The sequence below is a fragment of the Chelonia mydas genome, chromosome 1 (assembly GCF_015237465.2).
Source record: "Chelonia mydas isolate rCheMyd1 chromosome 1, rCheMyd1.pri.v2, whole genome shotgun sequence".
NCBI classification, from domain to species: domain Eukaryota; kingdom Metazoa; phylum Chordata; order Testudines; family Cheloniidae; genus Chelonia; species Chelonia mydas.
Genome location: NC_057849.1, coordinates 44,988,020 through 45,001,223, shown reverse-complemented (window position 1 = coordinate 45,001,223; position 13,204 = coordinate 44,988,020).

The window sequence follows — 13,204 nt, the reverse complement described above, 5'->3', positions numbered from 1 at the left end:
AATGCCACCAGGATGCCTCCTGGGAGTTGCACTTTGAGTGACTCATGTTCTCATTGTCCTTTATGGGCTGGGCTCAACTCAGATCATGTACTCGGGGTAACTTGCCAAGGTGGGAAGAGTGTGGTGCATCAGGGGAGATGTAGTCCAGCCAGAGATCCAGCCGGTAGAGGCTCACACCCTAAAATCTTTCCAGCAAAAGGAAACCAAAATGGGTCAGCTTTGACAAAACAGCACATTTTGCTGAAGTTTCATTTTGGCAAAAATATTCCAACCAGCTCTATTAATGCTTTTTAAAAAGGTAGAATTTGGTGACAATCTACATGTATTTAGCAGATATTTATTACAAGGATGGTACATAACTATCTTTCCCTTGTTCAAGAACCTTTTCTGTCCTCATCAGACGCAAATCTATATAACCTTAAGAGTGGCAATTAATTATACCACAAGGTAATGGATACAAGATGTTGTGCATTAGCACAATATGCAAGTGTCTAAACAAAAGCAAATGTACAGTGATAACATGTCACTGACCCAGGGCCCTCAAATTCCACAGATGTAGTTGGGTTTAACAGTTAGAATGTGGTACTAGGAGTCAATTGTCCTGGTTTCTAGTCCTAGCTCTGCTTTTTCCTTGCTCAGTGGTTTTAGACAAGACATTGCACCTCTCCATGCCTCATTTTACTAATCCATAAAATAGCTATAATGGATATCATCGTTTTCAGTGGCGGAGTGAGGCTAAACTGGGGTGCAGCTTGGTCTGGAGGAATGACTTATGGGTTTGAAAGTTAAAAAGTCCTGACTTCTAATCCCAGCTCTGGCGTTTTCTTCATGTATGGCCCTGGGCAAAGCACTTCACCTCAGTTTCCCCAAATGGAAAACAAGGATAATACTTATTTACCTTACAGGGGTTTGTTGAGGATTATTCAGATAAGTCTGTATGGTCCTTCGACTTCCTAAAAGTGCTATAATGAGTGCTAATTATATTAACGTTTGTAAAGTACTTTGAGCTGCTCCTATGATCAGTATTACTAATAATACTTAATAAGCACATTTTACAGAAAGGCTCTGTTCTCTTGTGATTCTTCAAACCTTAATAAAATTAATGTAGTAATTTCTATGGTATGACTAGATCCTGCTAAATCTTATTTGCCCCATCTATAGTTGTGATGTATTGGATAAGTTGATGCCAGCTGAAAACGTGAGTTAATTTCTGAGTGCAATTCAAGGGGTTGGTGCTGATCTGGTTTCTGAATCCCTGGTAACTAAGAGGCTACTCCCCTCTATGCTCTACATCAAAACATGAGATCTAACACATTACTTGTGGTTCCATTACCCAGGTTTAAATGGAAGGGGGCTGGTGGCAGGGTATTGACGGTAAGAGATCCTCAACTCTGTCATTTTAATGTTATTGATAAATATGCCTAGATATTGTGCTATGGTTGGTGCTACATAAATCCAAGTAAATAAATAATACGTAGAATTTAAAGAGCGTTATATACTTTTAAAGGGCTTTACAATCATGAACTAATTAACCCTTGAACTTCCTGCTCAGACACAATGCAGAGGAACTGCCCCATTATAGTTCAGATTGGATGATCATGTATGTACTAGCTTTTGAGATGCCTGACATAAGTAATAGTTAATAACAGCTGCAAGAAAAAAGCAATTTAGCAAGGGATAACCAACAGCGAATGCACTAGTGGAAGGCGCTCAGATACTAGGGTGATGAGCACAATACAGAAACCTGTAGAGTAGAACAGAATAATGTTACTTTTGGTTGTCTGTCTAACTCGGGGGTGGGCAAACCTTTTGGCCCAAGGGCCACTTCTGGGTATGGAAATTGTATGGCAGGCCATGAATGCTCATGAAATTGGGGTTGGGGTGCAGGAGGGGGTGAGAGCTCTGCTGGGGGGTGTGGGCTCCAGGGTGGGGCCAGAAATGAGGAATTCAGGGTGTGGGAGGAGGCTCTGGGCTGGGGCTGGGGGCTGGGGTGTGGGTGAGGGCTCCGACTGGTGGTGTAGGCTCTGGGGTGGGGCTGAGGATGAGGTATTTGGGGTGTAGGAGGGTGCTCCAGGCTGGGACCGAGGGGTTCAGAGGGCGGGATGGTGATCAGGACTGAGGGTTGGGGCACGGGGGGGCAGGGGTGAGGACTCCAGCTGGGAGTGCAGGCTCTGGGGTGGATCTGGGGATGAGGGTTTTGGGGTTCAGGAGAGTGTTCTGGGCTGGGATCGAGGAGTCTGGAGGGTGGAAGGGTAATCAAGGTTAGGGCTGTGGGTTGTGGCGCAGGAGGGGCTCAGGGGTGCAGGCTCCAGGTAGCACTTACCTCAAGCAGTTCCTGGAAGCAGTGGCATGTCCAGTCCCCCCCCCCCCCTTCCCGGCTCCTACACAGAAGCTCAGCGGAGCTGCAGTGTGCGTGGAGTGGCCCCCGATCCTGCTCCCCGGCTGGAGCGCAGGAGCGGGGCAAGCCACAGACCACTCTCCCTAGTGGGAGCTCAAGGGCCGGAATCAGCTGGCGGGCCAGATGTGGCCCGCAGGCCATAGTTTGCCCACCCCTGGTCTAACCCATCTGAAAATGGAAGCAAGTTACACAGTGGGCTGGCTTTTGCCACTAGGCTCTTCTGAGGAGCTCTCCTTTTAAGACCCTCATCCTGCAACAAGATCTACAAGGACAGAACCTTAGGATCACGTGGAGTCCTGCTGATTTTGGTGGGAGCCCCTGGATGCATAAGGATCCTGTTACAGAGCTGAGACCATAGTCCCTAACTCTGGGCATGTTATAAGCCACTGGACTCTGGCAGTCTGTCCTTCCTTCAGGGGATGATAAGTCAGAGTTATGGGATCTCCTGCGGGAGCAGTGAAGATATGCCACCAAGTGACCCTACAGCAGAGACAGTGGGTGGGGTGGGGATTTAATAGTGGAGCTAAGCAGGGCAAAGGTGGAAGCAAGCTGCTGCTGTGGGAAGCCATATATGAGCAAAATCTTGATGAGAGAGAACTTAAGTGGGGTTCTAGAAGTTGGCCCAGCTGCAGACAGGTTGCCTTCGGGGCTCTCTGAGAGCAAGCCTGGTGTAAAGAGAGAACTCTCTGGAAGCAAAGAGCTGTAGGAATTGACCATGACTGAGGTCTGAAATCTGAATGAAAGCAGACAAAATTCTCCATAGGTACAATTTTGACATCCTGGAAGCACTCTGTTTTCATTGTGGATGGAAACACTGGAGCCACAAACAAGAGCAATCGATTGGCATGAACACTTTTGTTCTCAAAACAGATGGTGTTTGAGTGTATAATCATTAATTTTTAATAGTATAAATATTAGATCTAGTGGAAGAACATCCCCATAGAAGGGAGATCTTAGAGGAGAATCAAAATGATAAAATTCTGCTAAGATCATAACTTTCTTGCATGTAATATTAACAGTGGGCCAAATCCTCAACTGGTAGAGGTCAGCATAGCTTTCCATGGAGGTATGGTGATTTACTGCATCTGAGGATCTGACCAGTATCCTCAGCTCACTTGAACTCCATCTGCCATCTGGAGACAGACAGAGGCAGACACACAAAACAATTTTAAGATTATGACAAATGAAGTTCACAAAAAAATGTAAGCCAATAAAGTTCTGAAGATCCCTACTGAGATTTTGAATAAAACTCCATTAGCATTATTTGAAGTATTTACAGCATTATAAATTGTTTTCTAACTACACAGATATCCTAATTAACACTTACCTAACACTGTTCCTATTCAAAGGGCTACACAAACATTAACTAATTAATCAGCAGCCAGGAATCCTCAGTCTTCTGAAGGACTTTTATTTTGTTAAGGCTGTCAGTGCAGCTCTCAGCTCAGTGCGGAATCCTGATTGGCTGTTCAGATTTCCTCACAGAGGAACATTCCATTATTATTTATTTAAATAACACTCATGCTAAAAGGCCCCAGCTGAGATTCCATTGTGCTAGGCACTGTACAAACACATAGCCAGAGCCCTCAAACAGCTTACAGTCGAAATAGACAAGACAGACAAAGGATGGGAGAGGAAACAGAAAGGTGAAGTGTCAGGTCACACAGCAGGGCAGCAGCAGAGCTGGAAACAGAACCCAGTGTCCTGACCCCCAGCCCAAGGCCCAACCAACTAGAGCATTAGACTACTCTAAAATTAAAGCCATAAACGAAACAGCACTAGCGCCACCATTAAAAATAGATCAATGATCTGGAATAAACAAACACCCCCACACAGTGTGTTAACAGTAGTATTGCCGTTAGCTTTGCTTTGCAATTCTCCTACCCAAGCATCCACTTTGCGTGGGCTGGTTGATGCCTGCTGTCTGCGTGAAGCCTTTGAAATGAACGGACTAAGGCTGCTCAGAAGAAAAATGGGAGCATTAAATATTTTAAAAGACGTTTCTATTCCCCTCACAGCTCAGTTTTGACTAAGCTTTGTGAACAGAATAATAAGGGGAGTTTTTTGTTGTTGTTTTTTAAATGGTGTTTTGTCTCTTATGTTCCTTGTTTGTCACAAGGAGATTAGATGTGGGGTGTGTCCACCTGCACAATGCACTGGCTGCCCTGTCGATGTGCAGCCCACGGTGGGGAGACGTAGTGTCCTGAGAACTTGGGCCAGCTTGTGCCCCTTTCCCTTAGATCTATTCACAGAGAAGGCCCTACATGGTTACTACCACTGCATCCTCCCATCGTCAGTCTCAGTGCTGCCTTCGCATACACACATCCATCTGGTGGCACAATTCACCCAAACCGGAAATAAAAGAACTGCCTTAAGTGTCTCTCTGGCATTGATTCCTTGGAAACTCCCAGATGTCCCTTATCTGTGGGCAGAATTTGGCCTTGTAAAATCACGAAAAATAATGGGCATTACCCAACTTTAGGGCCAAATTCTGCTTTCAGTCACGCCAGTACAAATATAAGTAACTCCAGTGATTTTAAATGGAGTTACTCCAGATTTGAGCTAGTGTGACTAAGAGAAGAATTTGGCTCTTAGTGGCCAGAAAATATACACTAACCTATTTCACAGAGAAAAGCTTATCTCAGTGAACAGCACTGTCAAATTGTTATCATACACCACAAAAGCTATAATCTAGCTATATAGGGGCAAAAGTTCTCAATTTAAAGTTCACACCAATGAATTTAATGATGTTCACACCAATAAACAACACAAAGTTTGGGCCTACGTGTTTCTAATGCACAGATCACGGTGGCATGCATCATAATATCCAAATAAATCTTTTTTTTTTTTTAAGATAAAGGCTAATGAAACGTATATGTTTATACTAAAGATTAATTCTCAGCAGATTTAATTAAATAAAATTTTAGGATTTCGAGTTCAGGGATTCAGAGCAACAATTAAGTGACTTATCCAGCACAATACAAACAGTTCTTATTTTGCACTAGAATATATAATATAAAGAAGAGATTGATTGGCACAAGCCTTATAATTCCAGTATGTACACAGTAATATAAAAAGTCCACCTGAATGTTTGTTATGCATTTTACTTGTATCCTCTAGAAAAAAGAGTTTAGAGAGCATTTTTAACCTTTGCATTTTAATAAGCTGAATGAGAACTAGTGACGTGAATATTCATGTAGACCATTTTGTAGTACATAGTCTGTCAGTCAAACACATCTCTTTCTTTACTGAGGGGGGCGGCAGGGGGAAACAAGCTTCATACGTTATAAACCAGTAAATATTAAGGAAAGATGAATCAGGAATTTTGTTAAGAGGATTTCGCTCTGATCATGTTTAATAGTAGATAGAAAAAACCCCACTAGATTATCTTGGAATAAAACACACACAAATGCTATTCAGTTATAATATTGCTTATAAAACACGCTGCCACTGGCAACTTGCGTGCAAAAAGCTCCTCCATTCCTAATGTGGTTGGTTTTTTTTCAACATCTACAAATTATTTTTGACTTAGCCAAGCAGGGAGCCTACTTTCAACCCTCAATTGGAAAATCATGGAAGCTTTATCAAGTCTTCCACCTGCATCTCTTTTTAGCATCACAGTTCTTTATTCTCTAAAGGATGAAAAACCCTGGCATATAAAAACTTTGTTAAGCTGTCACTGTCAATAGAGTTAAAAAAAATAATGGTTGACAAAGAAGAAACAAATTGCATCTTCAAATAAGTTTCCTTCAAGCTATTGTTAAAAGCTATAACCTCTGATGTTAACTAAATTTAACCCATACTGACCCACATTGTGGCCCTTAACCTCTTCTTTATTCTGCTTCCTGTGGCTGCTGAAGAAAACTGGCCCAGTCATTGGAAAAGAGTTCTCTGTTGCACACAAAGGCTCAGCCTAGTTGCTAGTCTGTCAGGAGGCACAGAATAGACTGAGAGGTCAGCACCTGTGCTGAGAAGCAGGTGACAGTGAACTGCCTGGATCATTCTAGGGCAAGTTGTAATAGTTTCTACCCTTCAAATATCACACTGTAGTTTAGGGTATTCAAGGCAGTGAAGTTCACGTTTTCTTTGTGAATGCAGACTTTAAACAAATTAATCCATTGCTGTTCAACTGACTGTAAAATTAGTAGATTTACTGTTGCAAAAAAAAAAAAAAAAAAAGAAAAAAAAAGAGCTTTCACTTCTCCTTTAATAAGGTCACGGATGTGTCCTAGGCTGCCAACAAAGCAGCTTTTAAAATCTTTGCAGCTGAATCCAGCAACTTGCAACCCAGCAACTTGCAGCTGCAGAACAATGTCTTAGATGTACAGTGGAAAGTCCTCTCCATACAGTCAAGATGTAAAACTAGACATTTTAAAAAACCTGCTACACTGGGAAGTTTTAACTTTAATTGTATTTCACCCTGGGGACTCACAGGCTTGTTTTATGGTTAACATTCTAATATATTCAGTCAGCTTTGCTTTTCACTGAGTATAAGCAGTCCTTTGCTGGGATTCAGTAAATCAGTAGAAGCGATGTAATAGCAAGGCATGCATCTTCAAAAGATTTTTTTTTATTCATAGAAAAGACAGATTTTCCAAAACAAAACTTTAGCCTGCTTCAACTGGATTCTTGCATTATGTGCAAGGGCTCAGTTAGAAGTTATTGTTTATCACTTGCCAGTTTTTAAAAATGTAACTGCCTTTTCTTATTAGAAAAAAGAAATGGAAATGTGTGTACGAAGTACCTTTCAAAGCCTAGGGATCGAAAGTTAATGAATGAATTATTGTAGTCTCTAGGAATCAGTAAATGTATGCGCTGAGAATTTTTGCATCATTTGGATGTCTGTGTGTATTAAAACTGTGTGTTTTAAAAGATATGTAAAGTTCTATTCTTTTCTATCCCTTTGGTACAAGGGAGTTTTTCAAATGAGTTGTATGACAGAGCCATATACAAACACTGAGATGAATGTTGTAAGAGTACTTTATCATTTATTCATAGCTCTCAACACACTGTACAAAGGAGTATAGCATCTTTATCCCCATTCTGCAAATGGGAAGCCTGAGGCACAGAGAGCTATTGGGAACTGCAGGTGCTCAGCTCCTCTGAAAATGAGGACACGTCTATTTAGGTAACTAAATATGGATTTAGGAGCATAACTGTAGATACTCAGATTTGAAAATTTTGCTTTATCATTCTTAGAGAACATTGTTTGGAAAATAGAAAAAGTTGCATACACAGATATTTCCAGTACAGTATGGGTTTGAGTTCTACCTATCTCTTGTCCAATTCCAGGCTTAACAGTTGCTTGGAAAAACTTCGGTTATTCCTTAACTAGGTGTTCATGGTATTACTCCTAGGGGAATTCTGCACCACTGCGCTATGCAGAATTTTGCAGAAATTTCCCTTTTCCCCCCCCACAGAAATGGGCTGCAGAGATGATGGCCGCCACTAGAGGCTGCTGGACCTGGCAGAGCCCAGCTCGCAAATAGAAGACAAGGCCCGGAGGTGATGGAGGGAACTGGAGGGTTCCCAGCAGCTGCAGTTCCCAGCATGCCCTGAAGGAAGGAGGCGGCAGCGCACAGGATACTCCATACAAGCCTGGGACTAAGCATGAGGGTGTTTCTCCCTCTGGATCCCTGGGCTCTGAGGGGTAGAGGGTGTAAATGTCTGAGCCAGGGTAGGTTCCGCAGCTGGCCTCTCAGGCGGCAGAGGATGTGAGCGTCTGGACTCGGGGGGTGGAGGGAGCTGCAGCTGGACTCCGTGGGGGAGGGGGTTTGAGTGTCTGGCCCCCCCGGCTGGGCTCTGGGAAGGAAGGGGCAGAGAAACAGGAACTGGGTTGTTGTAGGGGTTTCTTTAACTCTACTCCAGTGCATTCCCTATTGTGCTCAACCAGCTGTTTCCTCCCAGCTTTGTTTACTTTATTTGTAAATATACTTTCACTGTCTATGGCTTACAAAGCTTGACCCGGACAGGTAAATCCACATTCCTTTGTCTAAGGCAGGCTTGCCTCAAAAACATATTTTAAGATCATATTTCCTGCCCGCATATATAACTCTTTATACACAACCAGTACATATATCATGCAAAAATATTCATGACCAGGATGTCACCAGTTTTTATATGATACCTTACAATACACTGTTTGGCTAAATAGTCTGACAACAATGTGTTGAGTGTGCCCTTTGCTAGTTGACATAAAGGGGCTCTTAGGTTCACAAATACACTATCATCACGACTATTTCATCAAGTGCTAGCAGCATGCATGCTGCTTTGCAACCAAGGAGATGGACAAAATAGGAAAGACACATCTGACCTGAACTCTGACCTGGGGGAAAAGTCCTCCCACACCTCACATATGGTAACCAGTTAGACCTTCAGCATGTGACCAAGAACCAGCCAGTCAAGCACCTTAGAGAGAGACTGATCGCTGCCACAATAAAAACAAACAAACAGAATACATTCCTTCCTCACCCTGTAGGTGGTCGGCAGAAACCCTGAAGCATGAACCTTTAGGCATATAAGACGTAAACTGGAAGTGAGCCCCAGGGCTACTGAGCCCTGTCCCCTGCCATCACAAGAAACCCTGTCATATAACTGCACTTATCAATTTGTCCAGCTTTCTTTTAAAACTCACTAAGTTGTTTGCCCCTACAACTTCTATTGGCAGGCTGTCCCAGACCCTCAGCCCTCTGAGGGTTAGAAACCTTCTTCTAATTTCCAGTCTGAATTTCTTCCTGGTTTACCTCCATTTGTTCCTGTGCCAGCATTGTGCTCTAGCTTCACCCTCCCTGCTATTTAACCCTTTCCCACCCCTCCCCCCACCCCCCCGTGACTTTATAGAGAACAATCTTATCACCTCTCAGCGTTCTTTTTGTTCGACTACACAAACCACACTCTTCCAGCCCCCGCTCATAAGGCAGGCAGGGTCAGAGCTGTGCATAGTTTGAGATATGGAACAAATATGGCAGGTACTGTCCCAGGACCAATCTACAGCACACAGAAGTTCAGGGAAAACCAGTTGCCTGCATTAAGTCACAAGTAGAACTAACCATGTAAAAGCTGCAGAGGCACAGTTTCTTCGGGGGTATCTACTGTCAAATGGACATGCTGGGCTTCTGTTGAGTAACGTGTAGGAATGATTATCACTTATTTTACTTATCAGTATTTAATAGTGAGCTCAGCAACTACTACTACAGATAAGAGCCACAGGTCCGCACCTTTCAGAGCACTTGGCTGCTTTGCACCACTTCAGCAGTGTAAAGCAGCCCCAAGGTCAGCAGGCCCAGCCACTTAAGGATCCCTTTAGTCCAGTGATTCTCAAACTTTTGTACTAGTGACCCCTTTCTCATAGCAAGCCTCAGAGTGCAACCCTCCCCCCTCCTTATAAATTAAAAACACTTTTTAATATATTTAACACCATTATAAATGCTGGAGGCACAACGGGGCTTGGGGTGGAGGCTGACAGCTCACAACGCCCCCATGTAATAAACTCCCGACCCCCTGAGGGGTCCCGAACCCCAGTTTGAGAACGCCTGCTTCAGTCTAAGGACTCCTCAGGTGGCATACAGTCACCATCACAGCTCCTACCACACACCCCTCGCAGTCACGCAGAGGGCAGGGATGGGGCACCCCAGCATCAGAGTGATCCTCAGCAGCCAGGGGGCCACTGGCAGCCAACACGAGCCAGTACTGCCTTCAACCTGCTCTAACTTTCACTGGGGTATGTGCTAGAACCAGAGGCCTCGAGATCGGGGGAACATAAAGGTGGCTAAAAGCCACCTTTGTGCCTGCTCCTGGACCTGCCCAAAAGCTCCTTACCAAGTCTGGCAAACCTGCCCCATGATTAAGGTTAAGATTTAGTCACGGGTATTTTTAGTAAAAATCATGGACAGGTCACAGGCAGTGAACAAAAATTCACAACCACTGACCTATCCATGACTTCTACTATAAATACCCCTGACTAAATCTTAGGTGCTCTGGGGGGTTCTGGGGGTACCACTGCTGCTCTGGAGGGGGCGAGGCTCCAGGTCACTGCTGGTGCTTGGGGAGGAGGAAGGACTGGGGCACCTTTATTGTAGTCTGGGGGGGGAGGCACCGCTACTGCAGCTTGCGGGAGAGAGGCAGCCTGGGACCACCACTACTGCAGCTGTGGGGGGGGGAGGAGAGGCACTGGGTGCCCCAGCAGCAGCAGCCAGTGTGTAGGGTTGCCAGGTGTCCGGTTTTTGACCAGAATGCCTGGTTGAAAAGGGACCCTGGCGGCTCCAGTCAGCACCTCTGCCCGGGCCGTTAAAAGGGGCAATGGGGCTAAGGCAGGCTAGTCCCTACCTGTCCTGGCACCGCGCTGTACCCCGGAAGCGTCCAGCAGGTCTGGCTCCTTGGTGGTGGTAGGGGCACGGGGCTCTACACTCCCATTGGCTGGGAACCATGACAAATGGGAGCTGGGGGGTGGTGCCTATAGGCGAGAGCAACGCGTGGAGCCTCCTGGCCACCCCCCGCCTAGGAGTCGGACCTGCTGCTGGCCACTTCCAGGGTGCAGTGCGGAGCCAGAACAGGCAGGGAACCTCCCTTAGCCCCGCTGCACCGCTGACAGGGAGCCACCCAAGATAAGCCCGAGCCCCTGCCTCAGCCCTGAGCCCCCTCCTCCACACCAAACCTCTCATCCCCAGCCCCACCCCAAAGCCTGCACCTCAGCTGGAGCCCTCCCCACTTCCCCTCGCCTCAACCCGCAGCCCCCTCCCACACTCCGAATCCATTGGCCCCACCCCCATCCTGGAGCCCCCTCCTGCACCCCAAACTGTTCATCCCTGACTCCACCCCAGAACCGGTACCGCCTCTTAAACCCCAACCCCGTCTCAACCTGCAGCCCCCTCCCGCGCTCTGAGTCCTTCACTCCCAACCCCAGCCTGGAGCCCCCCTCCTGCACCCCAACCCCCTGCCCCAGCCCAGTGAAAGAGAGTGAGGGTGGGGGAATGTAGTGGGTGGGGGCAGGGCCACAGGGAAGGGGCAGGGCTAAGGTGTTTGGTTTTGTGCGATTAGCAAGTTGGCAACCCTACTGATGCGGCTGGCCCCAAGGCCACCCGAGCTCCTTGGGCAGCTCTGGGGTCAGCCATACCCACCAGCTGCATAAGTCACAGAGGTCACAGAAAGTCACGGAATCTGAGACTTCCATGACAGACTCACAGCCTTACCCATGATCCCAGCCCCGAGGATAGAAACCTGTCTGAAATTAGACATGATGTGGGGAGTAACAAAGCAATACAGAGGGAATGAGGCGGGAAAGCTGGGCCAATAACAATAAGGTAATGTGGTTACTCAGTAACATAATATTTTCAATAAAATTAATAAAATAAATAAGTGATGAACTAGTCAACTTGTTACTTGAAGGTGTAGCAGGAGTTTTAAAGCGATATTAGAAGTTCCCATTTCTCCATGTGGCTGGGGGAGAGGTGAGGCTGCATGAGCTGGGGAAGAAAGACCCTCCTGGGAGGAGCCAGCCAGAAATACAAGGTGGCAGGAGCAGACAAGCAGTTGTAGCAGGGACCTTCAAACACTGATTATCATGGGAGCTTCACTGTCCTCCTGCCATCCCCCTCCCCTTTCCCATGTCCCCTCTCCCTTCTTTCAGGTCTCTGTTTAGTTCCCCCCAACAAAAGCCCACCCGTATTTTTTTCTGAAAAAAGAAACAATAAAATCGCGGACCTAACATGACGTTTGCAGACCATCATACTGTTAACGCTGCCTGTGGGCTACACCCCCATTCCTCACCCTTTGTCCATCTTGTCTGCTTAGATTGAAAGCTCTTCCGGGCAGAGACTATCATTCTGTTTGTACAGTGCCTAGGACAATGGGGCCCCGACCTCAGCTGGGGCATCTAGGCACTACTTTGATACAGATAAATTATAATCTTAGAATGAAGTGAGGATAGTGACCTTGCCTACCAGTTTCAGAAGGGAGATCCATGCTAGGGGGGCCACATGGAAAAACGTGGAGACCGTTGTTGGAAGAAGTGGACAAATAGGCTATTGAGGCTGATGTCATTGGTGGACTGGACAGAGAATGATGTCATAAAAGACTGGGAGGGTGGGGCAGTGTTATCATTAATCAAGTTATTTACAGTAGTGCCTAGGGACCACCTAAAATCAGGGCCCCATTGTGTTAGGCTCTGTACAAAACACAGACAATCCCTGCCCTGACAAGCTTACCATCTAAATAGATAACACAGACACTTTGGGGGAGGAATATAACACACAAGCAGAGAGATCAATGTGATGGCTGAAAATGTCATGTTAGTTTCATGATTTTGTTTATTTGGTGGAGGGATAGTTTAATTGGAAGTTTAAAAATGATGGAATATAATCAAGTTTAGAATGATGGAATATAACTTCTTGCACATTGAAATGTCTTGCTTTCAAGCATAAAGGTCTGGTCCCAGCTCAGTGAGCTGAGCATTAACTTTATCGCAGAGACAACCTGTAACTGTTGACAGTGTGAGGGGCATAATTTAAAGGTTCTGAAGGAGCATGTGACTGCTCCATGCCTCGCCTCTCCTACCAGCTGCAGTAGATGCCATGCACAGCAAGGTGATCATTAGGGAAATCACGAACAATGTATGTTTGACTCACAAAAAAGCAGCAATCTTCTTCTTGACTCCTATAGTTTCTAAGCAAAGAGGCACTGCCCAGGAGGAGCCGAGCCCTACATGTGCCAAAGCCACCTGGAGCCCCATGCAGCACTGGCATCGGGGAGCCTCTCTGCCCCTCAGATAAGTGCTGAAGTGGGGGGAAGCAATTTCCAGCCTGTTCCTGC